Source organism: Benincasa hispida, chromosome 3, assembly GCF_027475165.1.
Source record: "Benincasa hispida cultivar pf3 chromosome 3, pf3_genome.v1.1, whole genome shotgun sequence".
NCBI lineage: Eukaryota > Viridiplantae > Streptophyta > Magnoliopsida > Cucurbitales > Cucurbitaceae > Benincasa > Benincasa hispida.
The window spans coordinates 56,429,055-56,446,402 of NC_143480.1; the positions used below are offsets into that span (position 1 = coordinate 56,429,055).

At 34.1% G+C, this 17,348-nt stretch overlaps 1 pseudogene; it reads left to right on the forward strand.

The window, feature by feature from the left end:
• Positions 1–260: 260 nt before the first annotated feature.
• LOC150037392 (uncharacterized) lies at positions 261–2,243 on the forward strand (annotated as a pseudogene).
• The last annotated feature ends 15,105 nt before the right edge of the window (positions 2,244–17,348 follow it).

Sequence of the window (17,348 nt, forward strand, 5' to 3'; positions counted from 1 at the left end):
TTGATGAGGATGATGTTGATGTTGATGACACAATTGGAATGTTTGAGGTTGCATACAATAACTATTTTAGTGGAAAATCTGATAATTTTGAAGAATTATTAGATGATGCGAAGAAATCATTGTACCCAAATTGTAAAACTTTTTCCAAAATATCTACATTGGTAAAGTTATATAATTTAAAAGCTAAATTTAGATGGAGCGATAAGAGTTTCACTGAGTTGTTGGAATTAATTCATGACATATTACCTAGTCCTAATGAAATTCCAACTTCTACTTATGAAGCAAAAAAGATGTGGGGTACTCTTGGAATGAAGTACGAGAAGATTCATGCATGTAGAAATGATTGTTTCTTGTTTAGAAAAGAACTCTCTAATGCAAATGTATGCCCCATTTGTGGTACGTCAAGATGGAAGCTTAAAAAACATTTAAACGAAAGGGCTAAGAATATCCCAGCAAAAGTCATGTGGTATTTTCCCCCTATTCCAAGATTTAAAAGAATGTTTCGAAGTAAAGAAACAACAAGTTTATTGACGTGGCATGCTAAAAAAAAAGATACAGATGGTTTATTAAAACATCCCAAAGATGCCCTATCGTGGAAAAAAATAGACAATTTGTGGCCAGAGTTTGGGTCAGAACCTAGAAATCTTCGTTTTGCTCTTTCGACAAATGGGGTAAATCCACATGGAGATCTTAGTAGTAGATATAGTTGTTGACCAGTGATGTTAGTGATGTACAATCTACCTCCATGGTTGTGCATGAAGCGAAATTTTTTTATGTTGACTGCACTAATATCTGGTCCTAAACAATCGGGAAATGACATAGATGTTTATTTAACTCCGTTAGTAGATGACTTGAAAAAACTTTGGAAAGATGGGGTAGAATGTTACGATGCATATGAAGAACAATGATTCATGCTTAAAGCCATTTTATTATGGACCATTAATGATTTTCCTGCGTATGGTAACTTGTGTGGTTGTACGGTTAAAGGATATCATGCATGTCCAATTTGTGGAGAGAATACTTCATCCACTTATTTACTAAAAGGGAAGAGGATGGCATATCTCGGGCATCGCAAGTTTCTACTCCGCCATTATCCATATAGGAATAGAAATGACACATAAGAATTAGAATTTGGTCCAGAACCATTGAGTAGGGAAGAAATTCTTGTAAAAACAAGTAAGTATCAATATTCATTTGGTAAGAAAAGTATCAAAGAAAAGAAGAGTGGAGATAGCACTTCAACTTATTAGAAGAAAAAATCTATTCTTTTCGAGTTAGAATACTGGAAGTATCTTGACGTACGATATTGTTTAGACGTGATGCATATTGAAAAGAATGTATGTGCAAATCTTATTGGCACATTGCTTGATATTCCTGGTAAAACAAAAGATGGAATAAAGACTCAACTAGATTTGGTGGAACTGAACATTAGATCAGAGTTAGCCCCTCAAGTAGGAGAGAAAAAAGTCTTTTTACCTCTCGCATGTTATACATTAACACGAGTTGAGAAATTGAGCTTTTGTAAGGTACTATCAGAAATTAAAGTACCTGAAGGCTATTCATCGAACATTCAAAGTTTAGTGTCGCTCACAGATTTGAAACTTTATGGACTTAAGTCGCATGACCATCACGTTCTTATGCAACAATTATTACCGGTAGCTATTCGTGATATTTTACCCAAACATGTAAGACTTGCAATTACTTGCCTATGCTTCTTCTTTAATACTATATGTTGCAAGATGGTCGATTCATCTCAGTTAAAGGGTATACAAGAGGATATCGTTGTCACTCTATGCCTTTTAGAGAATTATTTTCCTCCATCATTCTTCACAATAATGGTACACCTTGTAGTGCATCTTGTAAGAGAAATTAAGTTTTGTAGACCTGTTTATTTGAGGTTGATGTATCTTTTTGAACGATACATGAAAGTGTTAAAAACTTATGTACGAAATATAAATCGACCAAAAGGATGTGTTGGAGAAAATTATATTGTTGAAGAGACTATAGAGTTTTGTTCTGAATTCGTATCTGGTGTTAATTCTATTGGGCTAAACTCATCAACAAAGAAAGCGAATACAAACATTGATAGAGCATTGTCAGCTTCTTCTTTTATCAGATTGAATAAGGATGAGTTGGATATAGCTCATCTTTATGTCATTCAAAATGTAAATGATGTGCTTCCTTACGTCGAGTATGTAGATCTTCATCTTATTCTCATTTTAGGTTACTCGATTATTCAATAACCTACTAACTTTATCATTTATAATAGGCAACATATGGATATTTTGTCTAAGCTCAATTCTGGTAAAAATAAAAGTAGAAAGTGGCTTCAAGAAGAGCATAATCGTACATTTAGTCGGTGGTTGTCCACACGGGTAATCTCTAGAGACCTACTATTTGATGTATAATTAAATGTTAACTACTAAAATATTATGAAATATATCGTAGGTTGCACTAGCTCTCGAAGTTCCCAAAAATTCCATATCGCCTTCTTTGAGATGGATAGCTAATGGACCTTGTCCAACTGTGGAAAAATATGTAAGGAGGGTTCAAAATAGTTATTACCATCACACAATGAATCGCGATGATGTAAGGAGGGTTCAAAATAGTGGAGTTAGTATAACGGCTACCACAATGTAAGTCTCTAGTGCTAAGGATAAAAGGCCCGTCATGTCAGATATGACCTTTTATGGTGTAATACAAGAAATATGGGAGCTTGGCTGATATGAATTCAACCATTGAACCATTGCATGTACCTAAAGGACCAATTACAAGAAGCAAGGCAAAGAAGATTCAAAAGGCATTCACACTACATCTTCAAAAACTAGCAAATTCACAAGAACCGACAAATAATTTTGAGACCAAAGTTATATATAATGTTAGTTCAATGAGTTAAGAAGAGAATGGAATGAAGATGACATGGGAAAAGTCCTATAATTTGGAAGATGACATGGTGGTAAAAAAAAGTGTGCAGATTTTGTGAAGAAAATGTTGTCGAGTGTGCACTGCATGGGAAATGTGATGTCAAACCTTGTCAAACGTGCATATCTACTTTTTCATCTTCTAGATAAGATATTTAAGGCAATTGGAAGACTTTCTACAATCCTAGTTTTGCATTTGGACTTATAATTTAGTATGCAATTAAGTTTCAAGTTTCTAGGTGTTATTTTCTACAATTTGCAATTAATTGTATTTGAATGACTTCTGAGTTTCTTGGTCTACCCACGACCATTTGACCTATAAAATGGCTTGTAATGTTTTTCAAAACTCAAATTATCGATAGTAAAAAGCTTGTGCTTATTCAACTAATTCTGGAGTGAGTTGTCTTAGGATATAAGACTGACCATCATAGATTCTAAGTTCGATCTAAGTAGTTTCCTTTGTGAGTGTTTACAAGGATCCTAGAAGGACCTCTAGGTTTGCATCCAATAAGCATAGCGGGCGCTTATCATTTGGTATCAGAGCATTTGTTCATCGTTCTTGGTCGACTTTAGAGGTGTTATATTTACTTTATTTCAATTTTTTTCTCCATAACAATTGCATCTTGTAACAAGAATACTACAACTTATCTTGAAAACTTCTTCAAATCAGCTCTTGGATCATTATAAAAAAAAAATTAAAAGAAAAGTCAACAAAAAAAGAGAAAAAAAAACACTAACAAAACAAAAAAGAAGAAGAAAAGAAATCAAAGATCTAAGGCACATGAAAGTTTCTCAATTCATTTGAAAAATAAAAAAAAATCCAGATTTGTTTTTTTTTTTAAGCCTAATTTTAGTTACTCTAGTCTTGGTTTGTGAGAGTTAATCATTTTAAATTGGCTTTTATCAAAATTTTCAATGAGATTGTTCCAAAAATATAAGCCAACTCTTACATCTTTGACCTAGTACCAAAACCCTACCTTGAGTGATAAACACGAGTGTTCTTGAGTGAAATTGGTGAGAAGTGTGGTGAGGTCCTTTTATTACTAACTTTAAAATGTCACAGGGTGAAGGAGTACCACAAGTACAAGATACTAATATGGCTATTCTTCAAGCCATTCAAGGCATGATGGAAATGATGAGGGAAGATAGGCAAGAAAGAAGGGCACAACAACAAAGAGTCTTACAAGAAGATGAGGGAGTAATTGACTTAGTTGAACAAGAAAGACAAATTGGAGGAAGAGGAAACATGAGAGGAAGAGGAAGAAATAATATGCACCCTAGACGAGGAGAAAGAATCCATGAAGATAGAGATAGTGGAGTCAAGCTCAAAATTCCACCATTTTGTGGAACGTCGGATGTGGAGGCATACTTGGAATGGGAAAGGAAGATAGAACATGTGTTTGATTGCAACACATTCAGTGAGAATAAGAAGATGAGACTTGCCATTGCCGAATTCACTAACCATGCGGGAAATTGGTATCAACATCTCAAATCCGAGAGAAGGAGGAAAGAGGAGGATCCCATTGAAACTTGGGAAGAACTTAAAGAAGCCATGAGAAAGAGGTATGTTCCAAAACATTATGAAAGAGATTTGAGAACTAAATTGCAAGTTTTGAGGCAGGGAACAAAAAGTGTAGCTGAATATTATCAAGAGATGGAAACTTTGATAGAAAGAGCAAATATTCAAGAAGAAGAAGAAGACACCATGTCTAGATTCCTTGGAGGTTTAAATCGAGAAATTGCTCATATCGTTGATAGATATCCACAACTATACTTGGAAGATATGTATCATTATGCAATCAAAATTGAAGAACAATTGAGAGAAGAAAAGGAACATTCCAAGAGGTATAATTCTAAAGCTAATACCTTTTCAAATTCTAATGTTTGGAACAAGGATGGTTTTGTGAATAGGGGTGAAGCAAAAGGGAAGTTTGTGGCTCCTAAAAGAGTGGAAGCCGGGAGCACCTATACTAAAAAGAATGAAGCTTCAAAGGAGGAAAGAGAGAAATCTAGTTCCATTCAATGTTGGAAGTGCAAAGGATTTGGGCACATGAGCAAAGATTGTGTCAATAAAAAAGTCATGGTCATAAGAAATGGAATTATTGATTCAGAAGATGAATGTGATGAACAAGGTGGCAGCCTTGAGGAAGAATCTGAAGCCTTTGATGATGAGTACATTGAAGAAGGTAACTCCATATCCTTAGTTGCAAGAAGAGTACTTAATGTGCAAATCAAGGAGGAGAAAGTTGAAGATCAAAGGGAGAACTTATTTCACACAAGGTGCTTGATTGAAGGAACCCCATGTAGCTTGGTGATTGATAGTGGAAGTTGCACAAATGTTGTAAGTAGTTTTCTTGTAAAAAGACTCCAGCTCACTACTCGTCCACATCCAAAACCATATAAACTTCAATGGTTAACAAACAAAGGAGAATTGAAGGTAAACTCCCAAGTTCTTATTTCTTTTACTTTGGGAAGATATAAGGATGAGGTTCTTTGCGATGTAGTACCTATGCATGCGGGTGATATGTTATTGGGCCGACCTTGGCAATATGATAGAGAAGTCACATATGATGGTTTGTTGAACAAGTACACATTTACTTTGAATGGGAAGAAGTTTACTTTGCTTCCATTATCTCCATATGAAGTACAATGCGATCAAGTGAAATTAGAAAAGAAAAGAAAAGAATTTGAGGATCAAGAGAGGAGAGAAGAAAGTAAGTTAAAGGAGAAGAGCGAAAAAAAAGAGAAAAGTGAGGGGCAAAAGATGAGTGAAAACCAAGAGAGAAAAAAGAGTGATTTTGAGGAAAAAAGAAAGAGTGTGAGTTTGGTTATGAGAAAGGGGGAAGAGAGGAATATGTTTTCATTCGAAGCACCAAACTTTGTACTTATGTGCAAAGGAATGTGTTTAGTAACTGAACCTAACTCTAATGATGGTTTGCCTAGTGCTTTTAAATCTCTTTTGCAGGAATTTAATGACATGTTTCCACATGAAGATGCACCTACGGGTCTACCTCCTTTAAGAGGAATTGAGCACAAAATTGACTTCATACCCGGGGCAACGCTTCCAAATATGGCGGCATACAGGACCAATCCAATCGAGGCCAAGGAAATTCAAAGGCAAGTGGAAGAACTCATGGATAAAGGTTATGTTCGAGAAAGCATGAGTCCTTGTTCGGTTCCAGTCATTTTAGTGCCCAAGAAAGATGGAACATGGAGGATGTGTGTTGATTGTCGAGCCATCAACAAAATAACGGTAAAGTATCGACATCCTATTCCTAGATTGGACGACATGCTAGATGAATTACATGGTGCAAAATTGTTTTCAAAAATTGATCTTAAAAGTGGTTACCATCAAATTCGAATGCATGTGGGAGATGAGTGGAAAACGGCTTTCAAAACAAAATTTGGTCTTTATGAGTGGCTTGTTATGCCATTTGGTCTTACCAATGCACCAAGTACTTTTATGAGGCTAATGAATCATGTTTTGAGAGAATACATTGGAAAATTTGTTGTGGTATACTTTGATGATATTCTTGTTTACTCTAAAAATTTGAATGAACATATGTTGCATGTCAAGACAACTTTGCTTAAACTTAGAGAAGAAAAGCTTTATGCCAATTTCAAAAAGTGTAGCTTTTGTCTAGACCAAGTCAATTTCTTAGGATTCATTGTTGGAAAGGATGGAGTGAAAGTTGATGAAGAAAAGGTCAAGGCTATTCGAGAGTGGCCAACACCCACCAATGCAACCGAGGTGAGATCTTTTCATGGTTTGGCTAGTTTTTATAGAAGGTTTATTAAGGATTTCAGTAGCATAGCCTCACCATTGAATGAACTTATTAAAAAGAATGTGAAATTTGAATGAAAAGAAAGAAAATGCATTCAATGAATTGAAAGATAAATTGACTAATGCACCTTGTCTTGCTTTACCTAACTTTGACCAATCTTTTGAAATTGAATGTGATGCAAGTGGGATAGGGATTGGAGCTGTTTTGATGCAAGAAAAGAGGCCAATCATGTTCTTTAGTGAGAAGCTAAATGGAGCACAACTTAGCTACCCCACATATGATAAGGAATTACATGCACTTGTAAGGGCTTTGCAAGTTTGGCAACATTACTTGTGGCCAAAAGAGTTTGTCATCCACACGGATCATGAAAGCTTGAAGCACCTCAAAAGCCAAACAAAGTTGAACAAGAGGCATGCTAAATGGGTAGAGTTCATTGAGACATTTCCATATGTCATTCATTACAAGAAAGGTAAGGATAATATGGTGGCTGATGCATTATCAAGAAGGTATGCATTGTTTTCTTCTCTTAGTGCAAAAATTCTTGATTTTAAATACATGATTGATTTGTACAAAGTAGAGACATCTAAATTTTATGATGTTTATATTCAGTGTTTAGAAGGGAAAAACGTGCATGATTATATTGTGTTTGATGAAATGCTTTTTAGGAAAGGAAAACTTTGTATTCCTAAGTGTTCCATTTGAGAGTTGCTTGTGAAGGAAGCTTATGGGGGAGGATTAATGGGGCATTTTGGGAAATTTAAAACATATAATATGTTGGCTGAACATCTTTATTGGTTAAAAATGAGAAAGGATGTGCATAAAGTGTGCAAACATTGTTTCAAATGTAAGGAGACTAAGTCTAAGACACAACCACGTGGTCTTTACACACCTTCAGATGTTTCTAGTGAACCTTGGGTTGACATTAGCATGGATTTTGTTTTAGAACTACCAAAGACTAGGAGACATCATGATAGCATTTTTGTGGTAGTTGATAGGTTTAGTAAAATGGCACATTTCATATCATGTAATAAAATAGATGATGCTACTAACATAGCTAATCTTTTCTTTAGGGAAGTGGTTAGATTGCATAAAATTCCTAAGACCATTGTTAGTGATAGAGATACAAAATTTTAAAGTCATTTTTGGAAAGTAAGCTTTTGTAAGGAGGGTTCAAAATAGTTATTACCATCACACAATGAATCGCGATGATGTAAGGAGGGTTCAAAATAGTGGAGTTAGTATAACGGCTACCACAATGTAAGTCTCTAGTGCTAAGGATAAAAGGCCCGTCATGTCAGATATGACCTTTTATGGTATAATACAAGAAATATGGGAGCTTGACTGATATGAATTCAACCATTGAACCATTGCATGTACCTAAAGGACTAATTACAAGAAGCAAGGCAACGAAGATTCAAGAGGTATTCACACTACATCTTCAAAAACTAGCAAATTCACAAGAACCGACAAATAATTTTGAGACCAAAGTTATATATAATTTTAGTTCAATGAGTCAAGAAGAGAATGGCATGAAGATGGCATGGGAAAAGTTTTATAATTTTGGAAGATGACATTGTGGTCAAAAAAAGTGTGCAGATTTTGTGAAGAAAATGTTGTCGAGTGTGCACTGCATGGGAAATGTGATGTCAAACCTTGTCAAACGTGCATATCTACTTTTTCATCTTCTAGATAAGATATTTAAGGCAATTGGAAGACTTTCTACATTCCTAGTTTTGCATTTGGACTTATAATTTAGTATGCAATTAAGTTTCAAGTTTCTAGGTGTTATTTTCTACAATTTGCAATTAATTGTATTTGAATGAATTTTGAGTTTCTTGCATCCACGACCATTTGGCCTATAAAATTGCTTGTAATGTTCTTCAAAACTCAGATTATCAATAGTAAAAAACTTGTGCTTATTCAACCTTTTGGTGTCGACTTTTTCTTTCAAATCTTGTTTTAGATTTGATATTTAAATCAATTCATTGGATTAGTCTTGATCAAACTAATTTTGGAGTGAGTTGTCTTAGGATCTAAGAGTGACCATCGTAGATTCTAAGTTGGATCTAAGTAGCTTTCTTTGTGAGTGTTTGCAAGGATCCTAGAACGACCTCTAACTTTACATCCAACAAGCATCGCGGGCGCTTATCATTGACTATCATGGACTATCATTGATTTTATTCAAATGTAATTGGGTTGAGAATAGAACTGGAGTCAAAACACACGAGTTTGAGTTTACTATTGTGGACCTCAATCGTATTGGACATAAATTAGACCCATTTATTTTAGCCTCTCAAGCAAAACAAGTGTTCTATGTAAAAGACCCTGCAAATTCGGGTTGGTCAATTATTTTAACATCTCCACAATGAACAATTGAAGATGATTTTTATGAAGATGAAATAGGAGATATGCAACAAGAGTGTGGTTATGGAGGTATGCAAAGAATGCCCAATGTTGATACATTTACTGAGATTGATGATACAACATCCACATACATTAGACATGATTGTGAGGGTCGATGGGTTGATAAATAATGTATTAAACATGGTATGTCATTTACTATGGTTATATGTATTTAAATATTAAGATTATATGTTTTTTGCGTGAGTAATGTTATTTTTTATTTTTTTATTTTTTATTTTTTATTTTTTATTTTTTATTTTTGCAGATTGACATGGAAACTTCAACAAGTAGCAGCGAGGATGATAGAAATATGATCCCAAAAAACATAGCAGGATAAGTATACCACATGGCCCAACTACAATGTCTGAGTTGGCACAAATAAGAACATCTGGGGAATAGTTGACCATCGATTATAATGAACATGGACAACAAGTTGGATCTGGAGCAAAGAAGATGCAGAGTTATATAGGAGTTTGTGTTCGACAACAAATTCCTATAACGTATGATTCTTGGAAAAAAGTTCCAAACCATTTAAAAGACAAAATTTTTTATTGTGTAGCGGTATGTTTTCTAAACTTTTAATTCATGTGCATAGTAGTTTATTAGTTTCTTGTTTAACTACTTTTTTCATTGTGCAGATGTCGTTCAATGTGGACTCTAAGTCCAAACATTGTATACTAATGTTTGCATCTAGGAAGTCTCAGACTTTCAAGACAACGTTGACTCAAAAGTTCATACTTCCATTTAAGGATGAACCCTCGGTCTTGCAATTTCCACCGCAATAATATTCTCATATAGAGCAAGATAATTGGACATCATTCGTCAATGAACGATTGAGTGAAGAATAGGAGGTAAGTCATTCACAATAAATTACATGTCAACATTATCATTGTTTTGATAAGTAACTTCAACTAGATTTGTTGTACAGAAAATCAGTCGTGTTCAAAAAGAAAAACGTGCGAAATGTGTATATAATCACCACATTTCTCGGAAGGGCTATGCGAATATTGCGCAAGAATTAGTGAGTTATTCGACTTAAATTAAATATTTTATTCTAATATGTTTATGCTAATTAAATATGTATGTTCATGTAGAACCTATCGAATGACCCTTCTTATCGGGCGACTTTATGGAAAGAAGCAAGAAAAGGAAAGAATAATGAATACTTTGATGAAGTTACTCCAAAATATGTCAATCGGATTGTAAGTATATATTATGCAAAATTTAAGATGATATATATATAAGTTTAAGATGATATAGATATTGTGTGAAAATTGTAATATGTTTTACAGGATAAATTGGCTGAAGTTCATGAAGGTGAAGATGTTCTCACTGAAGCATTGGGTATGGAAGAACATTGGGGACGTGTTAGAGGAATGGGTGATTTTGTTTCCCATTCTCAATATTTCAAATTAGTAAAACCAAAGTCCTCTATGAGCCAAGAAATTGAAGGAGGCTCTAGTAAAAAAAATGTTCGACATGGTAAAGTGTCAATAGAAAGAACTCACAGCAGACAATCTCATCAGACCAAATCATCTGTTGAAACTGTTGCACTAAGTGCATCTGAAGAAGATATTGAGAAGATGTCTAAAGAAGATATTAAGAATATTTCTAAACAAGATTTGGAGGTAATTTATTTATTGTGACTTTTAAATTTTAATCATATTGTACGTGCTTAACTATGCATGATATAAGTTCTTTTAAATTTGTTAAGGGGACACCATGCCACTTGGCTATAGGAACTGTAGATAATATTGTTGTAATAGCCACAACATTTGATGATGATGTGTCATGCTTAATTGTTAAAGTTCTGATTGACATTGTCATTGGAGAAGATTTGCCTATACCAATTCTTATGAAGGGTAAAATAGATTTATTAAAGGAAACAATGGGCAACTTCGTAAAATGGCCTCGTGAACTTGTAGTTATGGTTGACGAGAAAAAAGTATGTTTCCTTTTCAATATATGAGTTTGGTTATTTATTATTTTTCCTACATTGAATTTTGTAACTTTGGTTATGGTAGGATCATTCACCAATTAAGAGCTTCAGCCAGTCCTCCAAATATACTAACGCTAATGGTACTATCAAATTATTGAACGGACATGCCATGCATAACATGAACGATGTAGACATGATCCGTATCACTTTAGACGAGCATATATTTGGAAGAGACAAATTTATTTATTTAGGCCGCAATGATCTGCTCCAATATTGCAATATGGTTGAAATAGGCTACATGTGTATTTTGACATACATTGTGTAAGTATTACTCATCTAGATTCACTCATGTATACTTTGTTTCATGTTGATAAATAATAACTTTTACTTTGTTTAGGTATCTTTGGGATGAATGTGGTCGTGAGATTACGAAGAAATTTTTTATAATTGATCAAGCAAGAATATCGCCACACGTGAAGTTTCAAGATATCCGATCCAGAAATTTAGCCAATCAACTAGAATTGGATAATTTAGACCAATTAGTCCTCATTCCATATAACACAGGGTAAGTAGATACAAGTTCTTAAGTTATTTTTAATTTTCATTATATACATACTAATATTTCAAAATTGTTGCTTATTATAGTTATCATTGGATATTGATTGTAATCAATCTATAAGAAAATTGTGTTTATGTTTTGGACTCTCTTCGAAGCAAGGTTCAAGAGGATTTTCATGGAGTTATAAATATGTAAGTGTAATTGAACTTTCTTAGTTCTTAATTGACGTATTTATGTTTAACTAATGTTTTTAAACTATTTAGTGGATTGAAAACATGGCAAGCCAAGCACGATCTCCAACACTATCGGTCTTCTCCAAAATGGAAACCTGTAAAGATAAATTTGTATTAATTTTTTAACAACTTATGTTCATTCGACTTCTTTATAATAATTTAACAAATGTTAAACTTCTTTATATGCAGTGCCCTCGTCAATTAGATTCTGTAGGATGCGGGTACTATGTGCAAAAGTATATATACGAAATAGTGCATAATCCTACTACTCCCATTACTAGCCTCGTACGTAAATTATTTTTTTTATCTAGTACTAGCTTTAATTTAATAAATGGACGTAAACTTATGTTGAATTTATCTTTTTTTTTTCCTTTTCGTAGTTCAATACAAAAGATACATATACACAAGGAGAGATCGACGTAATTCGAACCCAATGGACAAGTTTTGTTGGCCGATTAGTGTAAGGATGTAATTCTTGTTTTTTGTCTCAATAGGATGTAAATGCTAGCTTAGAATGCATGTAAATTTATCTAACCATGATCTTTGTTAATGGAATTATTACGAATATGATATTTGTGAATGAGAGAAATGATGGCTTGGAGTAAGTATTTTATGAAAGTCTGGTTCTGGTATTGTGGATAAATTCATAGGTGGAAGACATGATCTGTTTATTATTGGAAGCTGTATTCATGGTATTGTGATTCTTGTTTATTCATGGAATTAGTACTAATTGATATTTGTGAATGAGAGAAATGATGGCTTTGGTGTAAGCTGTATTTTATTAAAGTCTGGTTCTGGTATTGTTTTTCAAATTTTGGTGGATAAATTCATAGGTGGAAGACAAATATTGATGAGTATATGTAATGGATTGTAAATATTGATTTTTGTTTGTGGATAAATTCATAGGTAGAAGACATGATCTGTTTATTATTGGAAGTTGTATTCATGGTATTGTGATTCTTGTTTATTCATGGAATTAGTACTAATTGATATTTGTGAATGAGAGAAATGATGGCTTTGGTGTAAGCTGTATTCTATGAAGTCTAGTTCTAGTATTGTTTTGCAAATTATGGTGGATAAATTCATAGGTGGAAGACAAATATTGATGAGTATATGTAATGGTTTGGAAATATTGATTCTTGTTTGTGGATAAATTCATAGGTGGAAGAAAAATATTGATGGGCTCGCCATTCAAATTTTTTTATAATTTTTAATATAAAACAATGACGGATATTTCCTGACCCAACACGAGACATATATTGTCGTTTTTAACTTATTTGACCAAAAAAATGGATTCAGCAATGGAATTTAAAAAAAAAACGATAGATTCGGGCTTCAATGTCAGTTAAGAATAAAAAAAAAAAAAAACAGGCTTTGATGTCAGTTGCAACCAACATTAAAGACCTTCAATGTCGAGACCTTTAATGTTGGTTGCAACCGACATTGAAGGCTGTGTTATTGGTATTATTGAAGTCCTAATCGACATTAAAGGCTACTGACATTAAAGGCCTTTAATAACACTATCTTTAATGTCGGTTTAAAACCGACATTAAAGCCCAAATTTCTTCTAGTATATGTGCAAAACCACTCTACTAATTAATTCTTTGGGAATCTAATTCACTTAAATTAATTAATTTAAATTTTATTCAAATATTACTTTCCAATTTAATTATAGATCATATCCATAATCAATTATATATTAATCATATTAATATATAGTTTCCTCAAAGTAATTTGAACAATTTAAATTATCCCTCTTAGTGGACATGTATATCAGAAGGTCCAATTATATGAGATTAATTAGCTAAACTCATTAACCAAATCAATCAATATTCGTTAATTTTGGGTACACTCCACTAAAGACCTACAACTGCAGTCTTCTGACTAGAGATATATTTATGTATCCACGGATATAGAGCAATACCAACAAGTTAGTCCTTCACAAGTATCCGTAACTCCAACTGGGTTAAATTACCGTTTTATTCTTGGGTTACCTCTGACTTCTTAAATCCCAGTGTTTCTCTAATGAACAATCTATTTATGGTCTAACCAATAAATAGAAACCTCTCTCAGGTCAACGAGAGGGTAGGGCCCTTGGTTCAAGTATTGGAGACACCACTTAAGGAAACACTCATACCTTTAAGGTGGGAAGAAGTGAATTCCATCTTGTATTATTATGTTTTCAGCTTCCCATCGTTCTTGTCCTTAAAATGGTAGGCTTATTTTGTTGGCGATCAGGTCACCCTCACACCCATACAAATCAAAGGACAATCCCTCGTGAAAAAGAGTTCATAATATACTCAGGAATAAGACTAAGTCGCCTAGGTCATCCTAATGAAATAGTTAACTAGTCAACGGTGTTACATCTAGTGGTTACTATTTCGTAGTCCAGTCTTTTGCAAACTCATAGTATAGGATACTCTCGATTGTGTCACCTACACGAACGAGTTAGATCATTACCTTTGTATCAAATACAAAGTGGGTTATATCCATAATGTTACCAAGATAAGGAACCCAGCCTAATCCCTATACTATAGACCCTTTAGGCTGTATCTTAAACATTCATCTCTGTATGTCCACATATAGTTGAAGACTCTTATGACAATCTTAGATGTTAGTTTGTTGGATTTAGGGTTATTAAGACAAAAAAAGACAACAATACAAATAATAACATTTATCGATTTAACATCTATAACTCTTTATTGATGATGATTAATTAATAACATTTATTATCTATGAGTAGTTCCCCTCTAACCTTTCTCTTGACTGACCTTCCTCTGATCTTTATGTCATATCCTAACAATCATTCGTAACCAGATTCTATTAGATTCTCTATCAAGGGCAACATGTCTACTATGACATTAAACCAAACTAGATTAATTGCATAACATACTAAAAATATTTACTTGGAAGACATACTTAGCGATGATAAAGAATCTATTAATAGGCCATAGGAATATTATGGACTTACATTGTAAGTTAGTTTACCATACCTATAACTTTGGCTCAGATACCAACTGTAAGAACCTGACTTTTCTAAGAGTACTAACAACCCATTACTACATGCATACATGTCACACCCTGCCCCGAGCTCGAGGAGAGGCATGAGGGACCATAGATACCACCCTTTAGTGATACCTACTGTCCAACTGAACCTCTTTACGACACTCAATAAACTTTTAAGTCAAGGAGATAACCACAACTGATTAAGTAGGCCCATTTTATATTACAATAATATAACATTTATACAATTCCAAGACTTAATTACAAAGTTTACAACAACAACTGTAAAACCCCAGAAGTGTAACTATAGCTTGTGGCAGACCTTAACCTTAGCAGCACCCTGGACCTCCCCACCTTTCGCTGCTTGAGAAGAAAACATGAAATAACAGAATGAGTTTCACAAAATTCAGTGAGTGGTAAACAACTTCTAGAGTCTATTTCAACTCATAAATAACTAACATATCATAAATACGAGGTTACATTCAAACCTTAGCTTCGAATGGGTCTGTTCTCAACTTTATCTACACGCACGGTAGATAGCTAAATTGATAACTATTAAGAATGGGTCTATTATCTACCTGTAAACCCGGTAGATAGTTAACCGTTATTAATTACAACACTTACTCTTTTCGCGTTCCCTTTGTTTCCTATGTCTCCTATGTACACATAGTTCCCTGCTCATAGGCTTAGAAGCTAGGCCCCTGACCATCCCATACGAGGATCCTCCCACAGGCTCAAGAACTAGACCTCTCAGTCCCCTGACCATCCCGTGAGGTTTTGCTTTCGGGCTCAGGAACTAGGTCTATTGACCCTTTGACCATCCCGATCACATAATCTCATTATCATGCTAGGTACTCATTCATAACATAAGCATATACAATTTACTCTAAAACATATGCTTAGGACTTAAAGGAAAGTACCACTCACCTTGGTAAGGTAGGAATCTTTCTTTCAAGAAGTTCCTTGATCACCTCGGGCTCCCTTTCTGAACCCTAAGATCCAGATTCAATTATCAACTTAGATTACTTATAGTTTCAGAACTTATTCTAAGATACTTCCTTCTGAAAACATGTTCTACAATGTCTCAAGAAGCTTAACCTAAAATATTAGTTTAAAACTTTTCGTGGTTTGGCCAGAAACATCAAAACATCAAGGCTGGCCGAAGCTTACCCGATAGCTCGACCCTTCTATCTTTTCCTCATTCTCCAGCATGATTCCTTAGAGCTTCTCTCCAGCAGCCCTACCCTGAAAACTAGACTCTTAGAGCTTTCAGGTGACTTTGAAATCACTCCAAACGCACGAGTATTCTGGTAGAACTCTTCGTCCCAAGTTGATGCTACTTCTAGACCTTCCTGTCCGACAACATCTTTCCCTCTTGGAACCTCTTGACCAATGCATGGCACCACACCAACGCTTAGCACAAGGTCAACGCATTGTCAAATACTTAACAATTTTTTTTTTCTTGTCTTCCAACGCATGGTTATACTTAACCAAATTTTCACCCGTTAAAGCTTATTTCAAAGCTACTTAACAAATCTATTTGAACACTTAGAATTTTCATACTCTTTAACATAGGATTTAACTTATATTTAGTTAATCCCTTTTATTTCCTGCTTAAGTATGGAAAATGAAAATCCAGGTTTCACAATACATATCTCAAAACACAACTTTTTAATTGTTTCCAAAATGAAAGGAAACAAATTTATTAAAACGAGTAAATTTATTAAAAGTAATTGATCAAACAAACATAAAACCTCTTCTTAGGGTCCCCTAAAATATAAATTCAAAATAAGAAAGTTTTAAGAATGTAAATAATGAATCTACAAGAATAAACATTTTTAGACTCGCAACTAAATCATGAAATCATGAGTGGAAGCTTCTAACTTGTCTCATTAGCATATTCATAGATTCTTTTTGTCATGCGCTTGTATGTCCTTTCCTTTATCTGAAATCATAATGTAAAAAAGGGTGACTATATAAAAGACCAGTAAATGACTCTACTATTAGGATTAGGCTATGCAGTCACATATAATGAATGTTTCATAATTAGTGGGACATGCATGCGATAATTGATTTGGGATGATTATCTAAGTGATTAATATATCACATCCTATCACACATAATAAGTGGCATAGAGGCACAAAATCATACATAATAATGAACCTGTCAGCTCACAGTCATAACGTGGTAGTGAACCTATCGACTCACGGTCATATCAGGATAGTCAACTCATCGGCTCATAGTCATATTGTGGTACTGTTAGAAGGGTAGGTCATCACCTACTTAACTAATATGCAACATATCATCTATGGAACCCACGTCATAAATCATAATATATCACATAATTCAAATATGCTCATAACATACGTTACTTTGTAAGTGATGGCAATTTCTCGAAATCTTATATCATGCTCCTAAAATCGAACGAGTTAGCAAAGAAACCTCCACTTTATCTTAAGCAAACTTCTAAAGTCACCCTAAACATAAATGAGAATCCTCTCACAT